This window comes from Delphinapterus leucas, chromosome 14 (assembly GCF_059928025.1).
Source record: "Delphinapterus leucas isolate spDelLeu-1000000601 "Yukka" chromosome 14, BTC_Dleu_Yukka2, whole genome shotgun sequence".
NCBI classification, from domain to species: domain Eukaryota; kingdom Metazoa; phylum Chordata; class Mammalia; order Artiodactyla; family Monodontidae; genus Delphinapterus; species Delphinapterus leucas.
The window spans coordinates 86169526-86191582 of NC_143142.1; the positions used below are offsets into that span (position 1 = coordinate 86169526).

Here is a 22057-nt window from a genome sequence, read left to right on the forward strand (position 1 = left end):
TAGACTTTTACAATTTCTTTTTTTCCCAGGGTCTTTCTAAGGAGAAATTTATGAAAGTAAATGGACTTTTACTGGATTGGCACATAGCCATCTTCTCGACAAAATTCTACTCTATTAGGGTACGATTATAGCCTATGAATGGTAAACATAGATATTCTCTAAAACTCTTAACTTTCTCTTTCTGGACCTGAGTCCTTAAGATCAATTGGTGGCACTTGAGGAATTGTGACCTTTCTCCCCTTCTCTTAGAACCATTGTTTCCTTACATAACATGACCGGAAGGTGACCTCCTGGCCGCCCTTGTAGGTCTGGCCACATGAGTTCAGGAGGTCCCCAGGTGGTCACAAAAATTTTGTTTTGTCTTGTACAAACGCAGGAATCTTTGTTCAGCCAGTTGCCCTTTGGCATGCACTCGCCTGCTTACCTTTCTGGGTACTGACCCTGCAAGCAGCAGATACCGAGGCAGGAAAAGGGGAGACTAGAGAAGCACATGGGAAAATGACTTTCTGGTTTAAGGAAATGTTACCAAATGCCGACAGCTTTTTTTAATTGACCGCGGTTCTCTTCAACCATGACTGCAGGAAGGAGTTTGGCAGAAAAGGCTTCCGGAGCAGAAAGATGGTACAAATGAGCTGTTCCTCCAACCCCCGTCTTGCTCTTCTTTCCTCCTCTACCTTCCACCTCCCACTTCCCATCCTACCTCCCACCATTTAAATTTGTCTTTTTTTTTTTAACACTTTCAGAGTCTTTGCTAAAACTTTAATCCTGACTGTAATCCCAAGGCTCAGACAATGTGTTTAATCAATCATTGGTTCTATGATTGAGACTGAGTTTGGATTAAGATCAGTAGGAGATGACTGAGCAGCTCTATAAGCCTCATGGCACTTGGAGACCCGCCAAGTACTCATTCCTCTGATTATGTAGGTCTATGTCTGTTCCTCAACTTACCTGTACTGCTTCCCAAAAGGTGTGCTAGGAATGAAAACAAGGGAGCTCTTCTTGGTGGACGGCTGGCCCCGGGTGGGGCAGCCACTGGATAGTTTTGTGTCCCCGCGTGGTCGATCCCCATGAGCTGTCATCTGTGAATCTAATGAAGAATTTGGTCTATGCTGTGCATTTCTTATCTGACATTAGTCACACCTACCTTCCACAATGAGTCCGTTCCACATAATTTAATATTAGAAGATTTGGGGCAATGGAAGAAGGCCTTGTCTTGATGTGCTCCCCTAATCTTCATATATCCTCCCAGAATTTCCCCTTTCTTTGAACAAATTTATGGAAGTTCCTTTCTCCAGCATCAGTGTGACAGTGAACTCTGCCACAGAATGATTTGCATAGGAATTAATACACTCAAACCTTGAAACAAAGCTGAGGGAGCTTAAAATATCACTTCCAGTACCTGCTGAATATCACATGTATATAATTAAAAACCAAACATTTCTTTTTTCATATCACTGATAGAACAAAACAGCACCGTGTAGATTTAGTTTGTTAGAAACCAAAAAAAATAAAAAAAGGTATTACACCATCACCATGTTCCATGTATTCTATTCTGCTATGAAAACTTTATATATAGTAAATATAGAATACAACCTGGTTAAAAATAGAAGCTATTCCCAAAAACCATCTGGGCCACATCCCAGCAGCCAGGAATGTTTCCCTCCCAAGCTGATGACTCTCCACCTTCAAGGAAGAAACGTCATTAACATATTTGAGAGTATATTTTAATGTACGATGATCTCGACCAGGCAGCTCTTGGATAAAGGATAATAAGATTGCTTTGGAGGATCAGATTCAGAAAAATGAACTCATGTAATTTTAAATAAGAAATAAAGTAGAGGGGGTGGAGAAAAGGGAACCCTCCTGCACTGTTGGTGGGAATGTAAATTGATACAGCCACTATGGAGAACAGTATGGAGGTTCCTTAAAAAACTACAAATAGAATTACCATATGACCCAGTAATCCCACTACTGGGCATATACCCTGAGGAAACCATAATTCAAAAAGAGTCATGTACCACAATATTCACTGCAGCTCTATTTACAATAGCCAGGACATGCAAGCCACCTAAGTGTCCATCGACAGATGAATGCATAAAGAATATGTGGCACATATATACAATGGAATATTACTCAGCCATAAAAAGAAACGAAATTGAGTTATTTGTAGTGAGGTGGATGGACCTAGAGTCTGTCATACAGAGTGAAGTAAGTCAGAAAGAGAAAAACAAATACCATATGCTAACATATATATATATATATATATATATATATATATATATATGGAATCTAAAAAAAAAAAAAGGTCATGAAGAACCTAGGGGCAAGACGGGAATAAAGACGCAGACTTACTAGAGAATGGACTCGAGGATACAGGGAGGGGGAATGGTAAGCTGGGACAAAGTGAGAGAGCGACATGGACATATATACACTACCAAGTGTAAAATAGATAGCTAGTGGGAAGCAGCCACATAGCACAGGGAGATCAGCTCGGTGCTTTGTGACCACCTAGAGGGGTGGGATAGGGAGGGTGGGAGGGAGGGAGATGCAAAAGAGAAGAGATATGGAGATATACGTATATGTATAACTGACTCACTTTGTTATAAAGCAGAAACTAACACACCATTGTAAAGTAATTATACTCCAATAAAGAAGTTAAAAAAAAAGTGACTGTAGGTTGTGTTTTATAATACAAATGCAATAAAACTATATCATAAAAACTGTGCAATTTTCTGGTTTCTCTGAGTGTAAAGTTTTCTCTTGGTATGAAGGCCATTTCAGACACTGCATTTGACCCTTTCAGGCTGCCAGCAGGCCCTTCTGTACGCACTTGGAGCATCTTCTTAACGAGTCAGAGCGTCTCAGGGCTGAAAGGGATTGTAAAAACCATCAGTCCACCCAGTTCAGTGTCCAAATCCACAGAGTGATTTGCCAAGTTTAGATAATGTAGCTGAGATTGTTTATATGTTACAAGTTGTCTGAATTAATAGGTTATAAAAAGAATTAATAAGACATAAATACTTCACTCAGATCCTCCCTTACCTAATAAATAGTGAAGCTTGAATAGTTGTAAATTCTCTCAAAAATAAATTACATTACAAATGTGAATTTGAATGGCATGACTGATTTATGGGTACTGCTGATTTAGAGTTTTTTCTCTATTGCTTTGTTGGTCCATCTAGCTATTTTTCAGATTCAAAGTTTTATCTTACTTTGGTCTGTGTGAGCTACTTTATTCCTGGAAAATCAAATATAACATTTTAATCAAAAAGAAAGGAAAACTGTATCATGTGACTTCTATACAAATAAAGGAGAAAAGCATATTCATCAACATAAAAGTCAATACTGAGATAAAATTGGAACTTCCTGGCATTCATGTATTTTAAAATGAAAAGAGAAGCCTTTTAGAAAAAAAAAAAGCTTTATGAAATAAATACGTTTGTGGATATTAAAGAAATAATGAAACTTTACCAGTGAGTTGGGGAAAATTTAGGATTACAAATAAAAATATTTTTTTGTTAAACTAAGATTAAGAAAGAAGAGTGTGACATTATTTACCTTTCCAGGTCTTTCAAACAGTAACCAAATTTTATATCAATACTCATTTGCATAAGTTCAATATTATGTTATATCCTATTTTAACTTAATTTGTGCGTGTGTGTTTTGTGAGTAAAATGTGGATACTGCCAAAATTGAACTAACATTGATTCATTTAGTTGCTTTGGAAGTTTGAGATTTACAAAGCTGTTTGCTACTTTAAAATCAAATGTAAATCTGCCCTTGTTGGGTGCAGCCTGTTCCTTTGGAGATGGTTTTCCAAGTAAGGTTGTAGTCATTCAGAAAAGGAGGTATGAAATGTCAGAGTTGAGCGTTTGCAGCTACAGAATTTCATAAAATGTTGGTCTGAAGTTTTGAATTGATAAGATCAGTGAGCACATTTTTAACCAAATGATTCGTCTGCTCTTGGATAACCGATTCCTAAACACTTGGCCTTGATGTTAAGTTGCTTTATAGTCAGGGGAATAGAAGAAAAAGGTTAACATTTATAATTCTCTATGAAAATTCAATGCAAGTCATTTTGAAACAAAAATGTGGAGGAAAGAGTTAAGATGAAATGAGAAGATGTGTATAACAGTTCATAAACGTCCCAGGTGTTTACTCTCACAAGTGGCTTTCTAGTAAATGGATTTACAGTCTGACCGATCTATAGATTTCAGATGTCTCTGTTGGGAGCTTCGTGAAGCAATGCTGCTGTCCGTTCTTTAAGAGAAGGTCACAGTGCCTGAGGGGGACTCCGTTTGCATCTACACGCAGGGCTGTGGGCTGCTGCTCTGCTTACGTACTCAGGACAGCGCAGTACCCTGCCAATTATATGGAGTAATTTACATGCTGACACCTCTCGAAAACGTACTGTCAGGAGTTTTCAATTAAAACCTACTTCCTCCCTGAAAAAGGCATAAGAAGAAGGAGGAGGAAGAGAAAGGAGAGGAGGGGGAGAAGCAGAAGCATTTTTGCTGGGAGCGTAAAAATAGCTTTGATTCCGAGTCTTTTCATGCAGATCTAGAATGCCAACTCTCTGGAAGGTGAAGGGGTGCCTAAGAAACCTCATGGAATTGAGGTCCCCGGAATTAAACAAACATCGCAAAACCATGTGATTACAAAATGTGCTTATCTTGCTTTCTTGAAGCCATGCTTCCTTGAATATACTCCACAGATCTCTTTGGATATCATATTCTTTATGCAGTTATAGTAGCTCTCTCTTGTCTTGTATTTGAATCACTCCATCAAGGATTTAGTTGGGGATAAGACCTTCAGGAGCATCGAGAAGTCCAATGTTCTGTGACTCAAAATGTGGTCCATGAACTACAGCATTAGCATCTCCTGGGAGCCTGTTAACCACCGAGATAGGCAGTCCCACTTCAGCCCTACAGAATCAGAACGTGTATTTTAATAGGATTCCTGGGTGATTCACGAGCACAGTAATGTTTGGGAAGCACCGATCTCTCTTCCCGTCTCTTCCCAATCAGATTGGCTCATAGATTGGCATTAATGGGCGAGTTTAATAGAGAAACCAAGTTGTCTGACTGGAGCATTTAAGACGCGCAAGTCCGATTTCCAAGCCATGAGGTTGTTTTGTTATTTATGTGGAGCCATAAAACACAATCGGATTTTTAAAGTCTATTTATATGCATAAAACTGGCATACATATTCACAAATCAAGGCATTTGTTTTCATTATCCTTGCATGATAGCCAGTAACCCATAAATTTTCAATCCTGTCATTGCAACCTCTGAAAATCCTAAAATTGGGCATAATGAAGTTTTTGGGTGATTGAAATGATTACCCTAATAACTTATAATAATTACTTTTATCTCTGGCTCTTGGATTATAACTGATCGGCTTGTACCCATAATTGGTAAGAACATCATGTCTGTACCTCTACACCTCAGGATCAAATCAGAGCCTGTACCATCCGCTGGATTATTTCAACTCTCTTGACAATAAATCCCAGTTCCTGTGTCTGTGTCACGTAGCAATTTGTATGATTCATAAAGGTGATTTGACTGAGACCTAGCCAAGAAGATGAGCAATTCACTGGTGGGAATGTAGACGCTTTGTTATTGAAAAGGTTACATTTGGCAATTTAAATCTTATTTAAGGAAAGAGAGAAAATATCTACTGAATTGCAAGACCAACCAAGATTCCTACTGATGGATGACTTGAAAGAAAGGACGAACTGAGTTGCAGGATTAGGAATTCAAAGCTGTGAGCACCTGCTTACGTTAAACAAAATGTCTACATGTTCCCAGAAGTTCCATACCTCCCCTCGGATGTAGACGCTAGCGGGAGCTCCGTGGTTTCTGCGACGGCCATTTGTCTTTCCACTTGCCAAGTTTTTGTTCTCTGAGATAGTTTAGACCAAAGTCTAAATAAAATTTTAAAAAGGCTATCTAATTAAAAATGTAAACTATTTCTACACTTTTCTTTCTCTTTGCTAAATTTCATCAATAGGGTACCAAAATAATTGGATGGTAATTTCTTGCAGAGTGGAGAAAGAGTAACTGGGCCTGGATGTTTTCTTTCCTGCTGTTAGCCGAGCGACCCTTTTAGGAAGCGAAGGTTGTAGGATCAGAGGGCAAAAGGTGAACTAGGTTTGTCTTCGTATTGCTTTTTCAGTGTTGAGCACATAGCTGGCATTCAATAATTACTTGTTAACTGGGTTACACCTCTTAGCCTAATTCCTGCTGTTGATAAACAGCCACGAGGGTCCCCTGGAGGGAGAAGGAGATGCTACGCAACGCCTGATTGTGTACAATGTTCCCCCACCTGAGTCCAAATGCTGACATTGTTGTGGGAAAAGGGAGCAGGTTTTTATAACCTATAGGTTTTTATAACCTATTAATTCAGACAACTTGTAATATAATAACTAATTATAAGTTATTAGGGTAATAATTTCAATCACCAAAAAGCTCATTATGCCCAATTTTAGGATTTTCAAAAGTTGCAGTGACAGGATTGATAATTTATGGGTTACTGGCTATCGTGCAAGTGTTGTGGGAACAGGGGCGGCTCCTTACATTCTCTAAAATACATTTTTTCTCATCTTTTATAAAGGGAGTTACCCTTATATCACAGGGTGATTCTAAGCCTTCAAAATTATATCTCAAAGTGCTTAATACTTTGCCCAGGATGCAGCAAGACTCAATATACAGCCGTCACTTCATCATTTCAGAGCTTTGCAAAGGGAAAGTACCGTCTTTGTCTTTCCCTTTTCAGCCCTTGACGTGGTGGGAAGGGAGAGGAGGGGTAGGGTTGAGGAAACCCGAGGGGGAGTGTGTCAGCACCATTGCTCTGAGGGTGGACCCCCGCCTTGATCTCTTGTGTGTTCCTGGTAAGCGTGGACCAGCAAGGGAACCTGTTTGTGAACATGTGACTCTCCTTTTTCAACCCCAGGAGCCACCTTCCAACAAGGCTGACTTTCCATAGTCAAATCCTGGCATCCTATTGATGCAATGAAGAGTAAAGGGTGTCCTCACAAGGTTGCTGGGTATTCAAAAATCTCAGGAATGCTCACTTTGCTGTACAGCAGAGATTGGGACAACGTTGTCAATCAACTATACTTCGAAAAAAAGCTAAAATAAATTTTAAAACATCTCAGGAATGGACCAGTAATGCTGCTCCACAATTCAATCTCATCTTTTGGCATAGTAAAGAAAACTGGTACATTCTCAAGTCCTTCAATTTTCTCAGTTGGCTAAAATGAAGACATTCATTTCAAAGGAAATAATTAGATGGATTTTTTTTTTAAAGCAAGCTTTGAGGAAAGAGAGGGAAAGGAAAGGGAACATGTTTACTGTAGTTGGAAGAGCATATGACCTTTGTTTCATCACCCTGAAAGGCAGAAGTCATCTATCAACTATTGGAAATGTCATTTGGTGTGCAGTCCTGTTCTCTCGCTTATTTTAGGAGTTGGCCCTGTGAGGCACAATTATGTGTATCTTGAACTTCAGGGATTAGATGTGCGATTCTTAGAATGGCCTATGGTATATCAGGAAACGTTTATGTATCACCCATCATCAAACCTTTTCGAATTGTTAGATAATTTCAGCCCCATATTTGTTAGCTGCACTTGGGAAACCACGCCTATATTCTCGCGGAGCTTGCGGAATGGAAACAAAGCTGCTTGAGATGATCATGTTGACGTATGTCTGTTAGCGTGTGGCTCCATCGACATATGAATCTTTTAGAGCCACATGGTAATATTCCAGCAAAATCATTACAATTCATCCTAGGTTGTCTTTTTTCTCTTACTATTTCAAGATGAAAGTTTTCAATACTAATGCTGCAAAGTGGGTATTATGTTGACTTATGCTAATCTGTTTCATGGATGCTGTCATATTACATTGTTCAGCAAAGACACTGGTGAAGTTGTCTTGTGTCTACCATTATCTCGCAAACAGCCCAGTGGTGTCAGAACACAACATCCAGGGACCCTCTGCCTTGTTGTGGGATAGCTTCTGTCCGGAGAGGTTTACTAGGAATAGTGGGAAAGGAAGCAGAGAGGGCTGTGTCTGTGCTGGTATATGTCCTCTTAAAGAGAAAACAGTGTAAAAAAGGGCCGATGTATTGTGTGCGGGATCATGTGTGGATTTATAGTGGCTTCATTGCCACGTATTATTTTCATGGCAGCACTTCTGTAAACGGTGTGTCAGTCCCTCCTTGAGGAGCTTCTGGCTTTAGGATTTTACCACCAGCCCATAAACCAGGGAAACTCCACTGTTAAAGCTAAGGGTTCCAGAGGCAGTTTTCAAAGGTAAGTTTATTTGAAAAGTCTGCAAGGGAGATTGATTTGGCGATTTTCAATGCTGCTTCTGCAAACCTTCTCGGGCGGTGTTCCCACCGTTCCTACCCCCGCCCTGAACAACTGAAGCCACTTTATAGGGAGCTCAAGAATTGTTGGACAGAGGTGGTCTTCCCTGTAATAAAGGCGCTGCCAATGGGATCGGTGCACAGGAACGGGGTGGGCAGGCAAGGTGGGTCTTTACGGCCCTCCTGCTGGTGGGCAAACCGACTTCATGGTCAGCATCTCCATGAAGTGCTCAGTGTCCCAGGGTCCCTGGGTGCCCCTTGCTCTTCTGGGACACCCCCCTCCCCGGGGCAATGCACTCTGTCCCTACTCGCTCTGCCTGTGTGCCCCCTGAGCTGGGATCTCTTTGGGTCATTGGCTGTCTAATCTAATACGGTCATGCAAAAGAAGACTGGTGATGGCTGAGAACTTGACATGTTGTCACTCCAAGATTTCAGGGGTCTCTCGAGTGCTTGCTGATGCCCTTAGAGCTGTGGTGAGAGCTAGGAGACAGGAGCTATGGCACAGCTCTTTGTGAGGCCGCAGTACCCTTCCCCTGGATCACGTGGGTGGCTGACGACCGAATCCTCCCTGCCTGTCACAGTGAACTTGAAACTTGATCACCTCAACAGCCACGGAAGAGCCATACTATGCACAGCCTTGTAGCAGGAACTGAGAATCCAGGGAGAAAGAGGAACAGCCCTTGTCTCCCAGGAGCTAAGATCCAGAAGCTCACTACATTTTATTGTAATTTTACTGGTTAACGTGTGTGCGTGTGTGTTGTGTGAAGGCTTGAGTTGGCTTGTATTTATCTCCGTGTCACAGAAACCTCTATCCAGAGCTTTCGGAAAAGTAGATACTCCGTATGAGTTTAATAAAAACCAATAATCGTGTAAAGAAGACTGTGGTAAGTGTGAAGCTTAAGTCATAAGTTTCTTGCATCTGCAAAACATGCAACAGTATCTAAGAGGAGGCACTTTTGTAATAATGGCTGAATAGATATCAAAGGGCAAAATGATGTGATTTCATGGGAAACTCAGGTCCATGATAGTTAAGAACCAATCACTAAGAAGGAGCTCTTCTTGGGACCCTGTTTTCCATGTTAATACTTAAAGATCATTTTCACACAAGATCTGTTAAAGTAGACGAGTAATGCTTTGGTCTGCCCGTGTGTTGTGAAGTGTCCCCTCCGAGTCGAGATTTCAGCTCTGTCACTTCTCACCTGAAGCAACCGGAAATTAATGATCACTTGCTCCTGGGGCTCTCTTTCTGGTCACCCCATTAATTTAACAGGAGAGTTTCTACCCAAAGCCAAAGGGACCCTGGTTCCCTGGGAGTGGAGAATGCACAGACGCCAAGATCCATGACCGCCGAGATGGTATAGACCCAGGGATCTCCACCTTCTGCCCATGGAAGGGAGAGCAGCGCTTGGCCATTCCTCTGACTCCTGTTTGTTGAAAAGGTGAACTGAGTTTAATCAAAAAATGCATTGGGGCTTCCCTTGTGGCGCAGGGGTTAAGAGTCCGCCTGCCGATGCAGGGTTCGTGCCCCGGTCCGGGAAGATCCCACGTGCCGCGGAGCGGCTGGGCCCGTCAGTCATGGCTGCTGAGTCTGCGCTTCCGGAACCTGTGCTCCACGACGGAAGAGGCCACAACAGTGAGAGGCCCGCGTACCGCAAAAAAAAAAAAAGAATGCGTTGGCCATTTACTAGCGGTGGTTTTGCTTTGCCAAAAAAAAGAAAAAAAAAAGTAACTGCCATGTCACTGCTGGTGATCCATGAGGGAAAAACAAAGGATGGATAGTGAGGGGCCCTCCTCCCGACCCCTGCATCCCCCCTCCCCTCCATTGTGTTGGCCCCTCCCGTGTTTGGACTCTAAGCTAGAATAATCACCATGTGAGGTACCAACTGAAAATTAAACACACACCTTTTCTTTTGACATCCATGATTTATTTTCCTAAAGAGCTTATATATGTAGGGATTCAGGAGGGGAAGATGGAGGGGGAGGTCTGGTATTTACTTCACGAATAGTGTTATTCACAGACCAGGAAAGAAATCCAATGTTTGCTGCGGCTTAAATGACAGTATTTATTATGTACTCACAAGAGGGTAGAAAAAGTGACTGTTGATTATTTTGACATTCAATTGCTTGCAATACGTGAGGGATTAATTATGACATGGCACACTTCATCCTGCCACCTGAATTAGCTGGAGTTTTAAAGAAGGGTCTGTATTTACATCATATGTCACATGGGGAGAATACGGATGTCTCTGTGCTCTTTTCTGTATCAGGTTTGATCAGGAATCCGGTGGCCTCGCTGAACGCAGGCACTTCTCAATCAGATCAAACAAAAATCTATCGCTGGTCTTTATGGAGAATCCTATCGTACGGAACCAGCGTTTCCAAACTCTGACCAAGCTTTCCCTGTTAACTGACAGTCCCATGGAGAGAAGTTTCCATCACTTGGGAGCAAGGTGATGAAGGTTCCTTCTCAGGGACCCGTCTCCCCAAACACATGTTGGGGTATAGAATGCAATGCTCCGTTGGTCCCCAAGTAGACAACTGATGAATTTTGTTGGTAGAGGGGCTGACGTTTAGGTGAAAGCACCTTTGGGAGAGGAATGGAGGAGAGGGCACTGGGTCTTAGTAGCGGGAGGCCAAAGCCAACGTCCAGGGTGCCCGCGTGCTGTTGGCGACCAGAACAACTCTCGCTTTCATCTTGTTGCTTTAACAGACTAGGCGCTGTTCTAGCCCACAGGCAATGAATGCAGCTCTTAGCCTCAAATCCCTGGACTTATTACCCACAGTTCTGAAGCTTGAAAGAAGAGCAACCTCAAAGACCTGGCACATCCTTTTAAGCGTAGAGAGCCAAAACACCCAAATCATACCAGAAAGAGGAAAGAACCGCCATGAGTAATGGAGCAAACATGTTGGTGTTCCCTTTTCCATCCTTGAATCTACATCTCCCGCAGGAATGAAAATACCCAGAAAGCTGAGGGCACGGGCACCACAGCCCTAAGAGTGGTCGAGAGAGGAGAAAGGGGATGGTCTCGGGACTTGCTTTGTTATGGTCAGGACCCGATGCTTTCCGATCACAGGGTTCTGTGGGTTATTCTAGCTGGAGTCCTGGTGACTACCCCCTTAGTTATTTGAAAGAGCATCGTTATCAAAAAAGAAAAACCCAAACCGTCAAATTCCTACACTGCTGACTATAAAGAATCAACGTGATGAGGGGCTCAGTTTGTAGCTGTGGTTTGAAATATGTCTTTACAGCTGTGTGAGCACTTTATGTTTGAAAAATGCTTTCCCATCACTCTGAGTAGGTTTTCTTTGTGACAGTTCAGCAAGGTCACCTGGGATGGCCTCTGACGGATAGATAACGACACCTGGGTGAAGGTCACGTGATGGGCACACAGCGAGACCTGGGGACGGTTCTACAGTCTCTGTGACCCCAAGTGTGTGGGGCGCCATCGAGCCCAGGTCACCTCTGACAGGGCTCGGGACGAGGTGCTTGGAAAGGCTGAGTGTGCGTCCCATTGACTCCGTGTTCATTTCTATAACAGAGCGCACAGCATCTCTAAGAGTCAGGTTACCGCGTGTTCTGCTCTCAGAAGCCAAGGTGTGAGGGAGGAGAAGGCTGGAGGCACCCGTGTGGAGAAATCCGGCTCAGAGAAGGAATTACAGCCCGAGGATCAGACAAGTCACAGGGTCCTGCCCAGGGCAAACGTCCTTTGTAACAGAGGAGCTGAGGCTCAAAGTAACACCGGGGGGATCCAGTGTGATTTGTCCGCTTCACCCGCGGGAACGTTACATTTTGTGAAAAACGTACTTACTGCGAATGTGTGATGTCATTTACTGGACAAGGAAGAAAGTTCATCTTTTGTTGATGAACTCTTACTGCTTGGAGGGAAACACTAGAATATCTTACCCTGGGCTCCAAAATAGCTGTGATCCTTGAAAGAATTTCCCTCCCCTGTTTCTGTTCCTCTGTGGTATTTCCACATCTAGCATAAAAGAAAAATCCAATAGCATTGAAGTTAAATAACACATTTTTCCCTCCCAGAACCAATAAATCTGTTTAAAGATGCATTGCCACTTTTCTTGAGGGATAATTTAGACTATGTATCAAAAAAGGAAAATCAATAGTTTTTTTCTATTACAAATAATTGCGTGTTTGACTCTTTTCCACTTTTTCTTTTTTATTTATTTTGGTTTCAAAATATTTCTACTGAGCCTGCCTCACGTTTTAAGTCTAGACCAGCATGAGTTTCTATGAGACAATGTCTGCCAGCAGATCAGACCCTGCTCTCTCCTGGGCTTGGTGAGGTTCCCACACATAGTATCAGGGGAAAGGCAAGCAGACCCAGGGGCTCGTGGGAAGAGCTTTGAGTTTAGTTGTAAAGGAACAGAGCGTGCTCTTGGGGGCGCACACACCCCCATGGGCACGCAGCACAGAGCCCCACCCACCTGGCTGATTACCTGTGGCCCCATGGGCATTTGAGCAGTGTTTATCCTTTGGACCCAGGTTTGAAATTGTCAACTAGAAAATTGCTCCCTGTGTAAACTTTGGCCTGGCCGGCACAATCCAGGGTCCGTCTTTAAGTAACTAGACGTGACCAGATGTTACCTGAGAATATCCAGTGCGCGATCCCAGTACCCAGAAGAATATCTGGTTTGCAGTACCTCCTGGTGTTCTTTATTTTCAGACATTTTTATTAGAGAAAAGGGATGACTTGCCAGGAGCCCCCAACACACGGGTTGAATGAGAGAGGGGTTTATTAGACTGACTTCAGCTATTCACCATTCAGCCACAGCAATAATGTCTAAGGATCTGACGTCAGGCACAGAAGGGAGGAGACAAACCTCGACCACAAATCTGTGATGCTCAGGTGAATAGGAGAGTCCAGAGGAGACCGAGGCCAGATCCACGAGGGCAGATGGAAAGGCTTTCTTGAGGAGGTGACAGCTGAGCTGAGCCCTGCAAGGCTGATGCACGTTGGTTAAGTGCAAGAAAGTTGAGGGGGGCATGGTGAGGCCATCTCACAAAAGAGCTGAATGGCAAAGGCAAGGAGTGTAAAGCAGCAGGGCTCCTGGGGAGGTGGGGGGCAGCAACCCAATGCTGCAGGCTGGGTTACTGTTGACAACCATCCCCCCCCTTCCCTCCCCCATTGCGGGCACAGTGTACTTCCCCACATCATGGACGCTGGGTTTGGCCCTGTGACTTGCTCTGGTCAGTAAGTATCAGCCATGAAAGGAGCAGGCACCAAGCGGTGACTGTGCCTTCAGTCTGGGCCCCAGAACACACACAAATGGAGCAGACTTAAACCCAAACTACAGTCCGCAGCCCACATGCCGGCTAAGCCCATCTTAACCCACTGGAGCCAAATCAGACTCATCCTGCAGACCCAGGCACATGGGGATGGTTGTTATGTGACATTATTAAGGCAATAGCTGACCCTTACATTCAGCAAGGCTGAAACATGGGGTGAAGATCAGGAGACACAGGGCCAGAGGTGTAAGCAGGGCTCCTCGTGGACAGTCTTGTGTTATGTTAAGGTGTTTAGCCTTTACCACTGACATATTCAGGGAGACAGGGATCTGGTTTGCATTTTAGAAAGAATTATGGCAGCAATGTGGCAATCGGCCTTGTGGATGTGTGACTCAGAAGCTGTGTGATAATTAATTATAAGAGCTGACATCTACTGGACCCTTCCTATCTACCAGGAACCACGCTAAGTACTTTACCTCTTTCATCTTATTTAATCCTCAAAGCAACCATACAAGCGCTCAGATCACTTCTGTTCTACAAATGACGTATCTGTTTTCTAGATACCCTGAACTCTTAACTGTGAAATCGATCTGTTTATTGCAAAGTTAAGGTAAAAACAGGTCTGAATTATGCCAGCGTGGTGGGAGGGGAGGGGAGTATGATCTAAGAAATTACAAGAAGAATCAGCAAGATATGCTCAGTGATTACATGTGGGATGTGAAGGAAGACTCTAGCATTTCCAGTTTAGGGAACGGAGCAGAAGACGAGGATTTGCACCAAAGAAGAGAATGAGGAAGAGAAATAGGGTGTGTGAGGATGGCTTTGGGACGTCTTTCTGAAGGGACACAGTGAGCAGCTGACAGTACAGGTGTGGAGGCCAAGAGAGGGGCTGAACTGAAGGTGTGGTGCTGAAAGCACCAGCACATCACTCCTGGGAGGGGCACGTGCCCTGAGAGAGGCGGCAGGATGGGGAGAGAAGACAACCAAAACCAGACCCCAGGGACACCGGTGTGAGAGGCAAGGGCAGACACAGAGAAGGCAGACAAAGACGATCTGACCATGACGCCTCAGTGCGGCTCCCTCCTCGACATTGATAATGACATTGATAGTGAAGGTTGTTCCTGCGTGGGGGGCAGGGAGGCATGGGAAATCTCTGCGCCTTTCTCGTAATTTTGCCGAGAACCTAAAACCTCTCTATTACCTATTAAAAACAAAGAAACACATATATAAATAAACTTTTAAAAATACGATCTGAGATGCAGGGGGAAACCCAAGAAAGCACAGTTCCTCAGTCAGGCAACAGGCAAAAAGCAGCAAAGATGCTTTTTAGGGGGCACAGCTGGGGTTGCCGGCTGCTGTTGGCTTGGAGAAGAGTCTAGCAACGTGTAGGGAGAGAAGATTGAGTGCAGGCGGTAGGGGAACGACTGGGGGAAGGGGAAGGCCAAAAGAAGCAGAAAAAATATTGATAGGTTTGATTCTATCCATATTTTTTTTTTTTTTTTTTTTGCGGTTCGCGGGCCTCTCACTATTGTGGCCTCTCCCGTTGCAGAGCACAGGCTTCGGACGCGCAAGCTCAGTGGCCATGGCTCATGGGCCTAGCCGCTCCGGGGCATGTGGGATCTTCCCGGACCGGGGCACGAACCTGTGTCCCCTGCATCGGCAGGCGGGCTCCCAACCACTGCACCACCAGCGAAGCCCTCCATCCATATTTTTAAAAATCACTTCCATAAAAAAGAAATGCAAAGACAAATGAGAAGCTGGCAAAGGTATTCCTGACGAACTAGAATTAATAGTAATGATGCATAAAGAGTTTTTTCTTTTAATGAGCAAATAAGGACACTAGAAACAGGTTAGACGGAAAGTGAGAAAACACAACAGGACAGACTGTTTTCGTAAAGGGAGATGCAGCAATGGCAAAGGCAAATGCAGTAACATAGTTGGCCTCAAACTGAAATGCAAACATTTTCGCTCATGGGGTTGGCTATGAATTAGCAAGAATAGGGGCACACGGATCCTCTCCCACACTGCTCTTTGTAGTACATGTTGATTCAACCATCTTTTGAAAACAATTCAGCAGTTATGCTTCAAGAGCCTCCAAATATGTGCGTGTCACCTGGTGCAGTGTTTTGAATCTGTGTTAATTCCACATCAGTAAAGAACGTACATGAGAGCTGGTGGTCCAAGAAGCTCTCACAGAACAAGAAAATCTAAACCCCTGGACTAAGCACCAGTGAGGATATGACCACGTACCTTTTGGCATGTCCAGAAAGTGGGATACCAAAAGGCCATTTAAAAATCATGTTTTTGACATGGGAAGAGGTTCATGATTTACCGTTAAGGAGAAACGACAGAATAGAAAAATGTGATCCTAGTTTTACTTTTTAAAGTGCACATATGAAAAAAATGCACATATGAATGATGAGTTATTGCCAAGTTGTAGGATTACATGCGATTTTTATTTCCTCTGTAAGCTTGCCTAGATCTTCCAAATATTCTGCAGTGAATGTGTATTATTTTTGTATTTAGAAAAAGGAAAACAATAAATTATTTTACAAAAGAAATAACAATGAATAGTTGATGGGGAAGGATTCCAAGTCGCTTGGTTTTGTGAGGGGAAGGGTTAAGATGAATCCGAGCAAAGATGACAAGGCAGAGGGGGGGTTTTAAAGAATGGCTGAATGTCCCAGGTTCAAAGGCTTTAAGAAAACAGGCAGTAGGGAGGAAAAAATGAAGAGTCCAGGAAATAATTCATGGCACAACATCTAAGATGGATAAAGAGAGTATAGAATCAGGAGCACAGCAAAGGGTTAGCCTGAACAGGAGAAAGGGTGGCTCCTCCTCTGAGAGGACGAAGGTGTGGGAAGTGCAAACAGACATTTGTTCGATTGTTCGTTTGTAGACAAGTGGCAACTGGGGTGTGTCCTGGGTGGTGGCAGAAGTGACTACCGGATGAGGGTGGTCCAGTTTGACCCACTGTTGTCATCACAGAACTGGAAGCCCGGGGGTTCATACTACATCTGCCTACGTTGAGGTGGCCACGGTCGGCTGCAAGGCAGGTTGGGAGATGTAATCGTCACGTGCCCAGGAATGTTCCCTGTTCCATGACCGAGGGAAATGCAGAGAATGGAGGCTGAAGGCCAATGAGCAGATCTGAAAAATGTTTCAGCTGGGAAGCCCACAGGATTTGCTGGTGGGCTTGATACTGGAGTTTGAATGACAAAGAGGATGAAGAACAAAGTAGGTGTTTTAGGGGATGTGGAAAGAAATACGGTCAGGGATCCAGAAAGAGATCTGAGTATATATTTTCCCAGCAGAGAATCAACTCTTTAAAAGGAATGACATTGATGTGCTCATGACTGTCGCCATAACAGGGTAGCAACACTAGATCCCTAGGGTCACAACCCATGACACACCTGTTGCTTTCAGTCCAGCCTACAACCAGGGCTGTGCCCACAGGCATGGGTCTGGGAGACCCTGCTGACAGTTCAGCCACAAAGCCACAATCATGACTTCCACTGTTGTTCTAATGAATCCCCGAATTGGTCCAATTTCTCGAAACAAAGTTCACATCACTTCACAGGTGTGGACACAGTTCATACCTGAGTTCTAAAAACTCCTTGTCTGATGGTTCTTTTTTTAAAATTTAATTTAACTTAATTTAATTTTATTCTATTCTGTTTTATTTTTATTGAAATATAGTTGATTTACAATGTTTAAGGTGTACAGCAAAGTGATTCTATATATACCTATTCTTTTTCAGATTCTTTTCCATTATAGGTTATTACAAGATATTGAATATAGTGCTATGGGGTAGGACTTTGCTGTTTATCTATTTTATATGTAGTAGTGTGTATCTGTTAATCCCAAACTCCTAACTTATTCCTCCCCACACTTTCCCCTTTGGTAACCACAAGTTTGTTTTCTCTTTCTTTTCTTTTTTTTTTTTGGCCACGCTGCACAGCTTGTGGGATCCCAGGTCCCCGACCAGGGATTGAACCCAGCCCATGGCAGTTAAAGCACGGAATCCTAACAACTAGACCAGCAGGGAACTCCCGTAAGTTTGTTTTCTATGTCTGTGAATCTGTTTCTTTTTATAAGTAAGTTCATTTGTATCATATTTTAAATTCCACATGTAAGTGACGTCATATGGTATTTGTCTTTCTCTGTCTGACTTACTTCACTCAGTATGATCATCTCTAGGTCCATCCATGTTGCTGCAGATGGCATTATTTCATTCTTTTTATGGCTGAGTAATATTCCATTGTGTATATGGACCACATCTTCTTTATCCATTCATCTGCAGATGGACATTTAGGTTGCTTCCTGGCTACTGTACTGATGGTTCTTTTCTACTGGAAGACTTAGAGGGAGGAGCTACAGGAGTGCCATCGTTTGCCCACAGCCCTTTCCGCCCTGGTTAAAAATGAGTCACACACTCACATGTCCTTAGGTGCTCTCCTTTCTCAGAATTACCTGGTGATGGATGGGGGCTCAGGTTTGGCTTTGGCAGCCCCGGGGCAAAGACTGTGCACCCAGGTGCCATGACTACAGAGGAAGGAGCTCCCCCAAGGCCGTGCCAACACATTCAGGATGAAACTGGGGCCACTTAGGGGGGTGACGGGCTGCATGTGTCCCTCCCCTCACAATGCAGAGGGTTGCCCCAATTCCATCCCTGTCCTCTCTTTCAGGACCACAGTGACCTGATAACAGGATGAGTGACATGAGGGACATTCATTCTGAGATGCGCTGAGACATAAAGACAAATCCTGGACCCTCCTTGGAAACATGACCACCATCTCATTTTCCCCAAATGTTCACTTTTAAAAAGTGACATCTCATGACTAACTTTAGCATTTGGGAATGAACGCTGAGATTTTAAAAGTTTTCCTAGAAAAGCAATGGATTTGTATGGTAGCACAAGCTCCATCCATATGAGAAATCAGGTTTAGATATCTCAGCAGGTAAGTGGGAGGACTTGTGAACATTCCTTGTTTTGGGGGGAGGTGAAACTGAATACCTAATTCCGTGCTGTGGGATATTCCAAGAAGGAGCCCAATGACGTGGAGACGTGTCCTTGCCCCAGTCACGGAACGAGGGTGATAATCCCCAGAATTATCACGTGAGCAGGTCACAAACACTAAAGGACACAGATACTCATTTTCAGGGTCTGCACAAAAGTCCTGATGAGAAAAGCCTCCTGGAAATGGAATACACTTTATTCTGGCCGAAACACCTGATACTTTCCATCTACCTCATGGGAATATATGTTTTACAAGAGAGATGAATATTATCTCATAATCTGCCACAATACCTAATATCTATCACATTTCAAAATGAATACGATTAGTGCCTAAATCTCAGCATTGGCAATTTTCCTCTCTCTCTGGAAACGTTTTTTAATTGAAAGCATTTTAAGGGTTGAGAGAAAATGCACCATTTATTTCTGTTAGACACTCTAAGTGTATTTGGTTACTTGGGAATAAAGTAGTTCCCCCTTCAAAGGAAAAAAAAAATCCTTTAGGCTTATGTGACAATTGTATTTGGTAGAACGATGGACTGGAGTTTCAGTGGCTAGAGTTTACAGAATGAATGATAGCACCATCTATAAAAGAAGATACAGAATCAAATTCTCCAGTGACAGGAATTTCTATTACAATTTTGAGAACAAAAGCATGCATGTAGAAGAAAATCTACATGGATGTGCTTTGCTATTCATATTGTTATAGCCTTGCAGTGCTAGAAACCTTGAAATACCAATAAAATAAATTTCACCGTTAGCCGTTAACTTCCTATATGAGAGCAACATTTCTGTTAAAGATTTAACCCCTGTTTTCTTTGATAAGGTTGGGCTGTTAGTACAGAATTACCCTAGATGCAAATGACAAATGACGACAAGATCTGCAACAAACATGAAACTAACGTCCTGAGCACGTGGACGCTCGGACGCCCCGTGGCTGCCAGCCTTTTGCACCGCTCGCTCGGCGCCGCCCCGCTCTGCCCCGGCCCGTGCCGGGGCCCCGCGGCCAACGAAGGACCCCCGCTGTACGGCTGCCGGGGCTGCACGCCGGGACCTGCGCTCCGGGACCACCGCGGCCCGCGCACGCAGCCAGCCCAGTCTGAACTTCCGCTGCCTCAACCAGACCCTGAATGTCAAAAAGCAGAGTGTCTGCTGGATGAACTTGAGGATAACGGGAGCTTTGGGTGACGCTGGCCCTCAGGACAATAGCACCTATGAAAGACTGGCCGAGGAGACGCCGGACTCCTTAGCAGAGTTTTCTGAAGACCTTGCAGACAAACCTTACACATTTGAAGGCGATGATGTCTCCTCTGGGAGTGGTGTTTTAGCAATTAAACTGCGTGGAGATCTAGGAACCTAAGTGATCAACAAGCAAACCCCAAACAAGCAAATCTGGTTATCTTCACCATCCGGTGGCCCCAAGTGTTACAACTGGCCTGGGAGAAACTGGGTGTCCTCCCACGATGGTGTGTCCCTCCACGAGCTGCTGGCCACAGAGCTGACTCAAGCCTTAAAACCCGAAATGGGGACTTCCCTGGTGGCGCAGTAGTTAAGAATCCACCTGCCAATGCAGGGCACACGGGTTCGAGCCCTGGTCCGGGAAGATCCCACATGCCGCAGAGCAGCTAAGCCCATGTGCATAACTACTGAACCTGCGCTCTAGAGCCCATGAGCCACAACTACTGAAGCCCGTGAGCCACAACTACTGAAGCACCTAGAACCCATGTTCCACAACAAGGGAAGCCACCGCAATGAGAAGTCAGCGCACCGCAACGAAGAGTAGCCCCTGCTTGATGCAACTAGAGAAAGCCCACACACAGCAAGGAAGACCCAACACAGTCAAAAATAAATAAAATTAAATCTTAAAAAAAAAAAAACAACCCACAGAAATCCCAAACTGGACTTATCTTCTCTGGCCTACCCTGGAAAAGGCACTTGCTGCCCAGCCTAATGCTAAAGACATTAAACAAAGACCCCAGCTTTGTTCTGCAGCTGAATGGCTAGCTTTTTCCATTCATGCTTTTGAGGACAGTTGCGTGGTGTGTAACGGCTCTGTGAAAAGACCGTGTCACCTCCCGCCCTGCCGCTGGGTTCAGATATTTAATTTCCATAGCTTTCTTTGGATTTATTGTCTGATTTCCTCCCTCACGTGATAGCCCTTATCTTTCGTAATGTCTGTTCGCCCATACCTTTATATATAACCTCACGACAAAGAAAAAGAAGAAGGACAAATTCCAGGAGGAGAAATGAATTGGCTTCACTATTCATTCTTTGAAAGACTTACTACAAAAACTGCATGAAGAGCGTCTGGCCAACCTTGCCATCCTGTGTCAAAATGAGACTCATTAAAGGGAAACCTAAAACGTTCCTACTCCCCTTGAAAGTGTAAACACTTCTAAGCCCTTTGGTATTGAAGCATCAGTAGCAACTCGGGAATTCTCAAACCGAAGACCATTTTCTCTTTGTGCTTTGTGACTGCCAGGGTGTGGCCCACATGGGGTGACACAGGGAGATGTGGTGCCATGTCTTTCATATGTGCATATAGATGTACACACAGAGTTACACATGTGTGTATATATATATTTTTAAAATTTAAGAATAAACTATTGCAACACTGGTCTGAGGATGCAAAAAATCCCCCAAAAGCCACCTCTGTAAGCTCATGGATATAGTACAATAAATGAGGTCACGGAGCTCAGGAGGTGCTTGGCAAACTGTGAAAGGCCACATAAATGAAAAGATGTTGGTGTTAATGAAAGGAACCCCGCTCTTACACTTGGCCCAGCCCAAAAGTAGTTGTCTGTCTCTGGGCCAGTTTCTCCAACTCCCTAGACCTCTGTTTTCCCCTGTTAACAGAGAGGGTTAACCTAGATAGAATATAGTCGATTCCCGATTTAGACATTTAGTGTTCCTGTCAGGCAACTTAACAGGCCCACTTTAATTCCCTCCAGTAGAGGAGATGACAGTGAACAGTTTTTTTTAAGCTATAGAGTAAGTAGATGGTTTTGGGTTTTGCTTTACTTGAATTTCAGTTGAATTCATGTTCAAATAATCATCCTTTATTGTGCCATTACCGTGCTAAGCCGGGGCTGCAGGCTGAACGTTAAGGTGTTGATCCTAACCCCGGATCACAGCCCTCGCAAATGAGATTAGTGCCCTTAGAAGAGAGACCCCAGAGAGCTCGCTCATCCCTTTCACCATGTGAGGACACAGCTAGGAGACGGCTGTCTATGGACCAGGAAGCAGGCCTTCACCAGACAACCAGTCTGCTGGGGCCTTGATCTTGGACTTCCCAGTCTCCAGAACGATGAGCAATAAATTTCTGTTTATAAGTCAAAAAAAAAGAAAGAGTTAACATCCTAACTCTGTAGATCGCAGTCCGCAGAGAAAACATTTTTATTCCTTTTTTTTTAATGAGACATAAA

The 22057-nt window shown here is 43.8% G+C and overlaps 1 pseudogene; it reads left to right on the forward strand.

Annotated features, from left to right (window-relative positions):
- The first annotated feature begins 19354 nt into the window (after positions 1–19354).
- On the forward strand, positions 19355–20707 carry LOC111167298 (frataxin, mitochondrial-like; annotated as a pseudogene).
- Positions 20708–22057: the final 1350 nt, after the last annotated feature.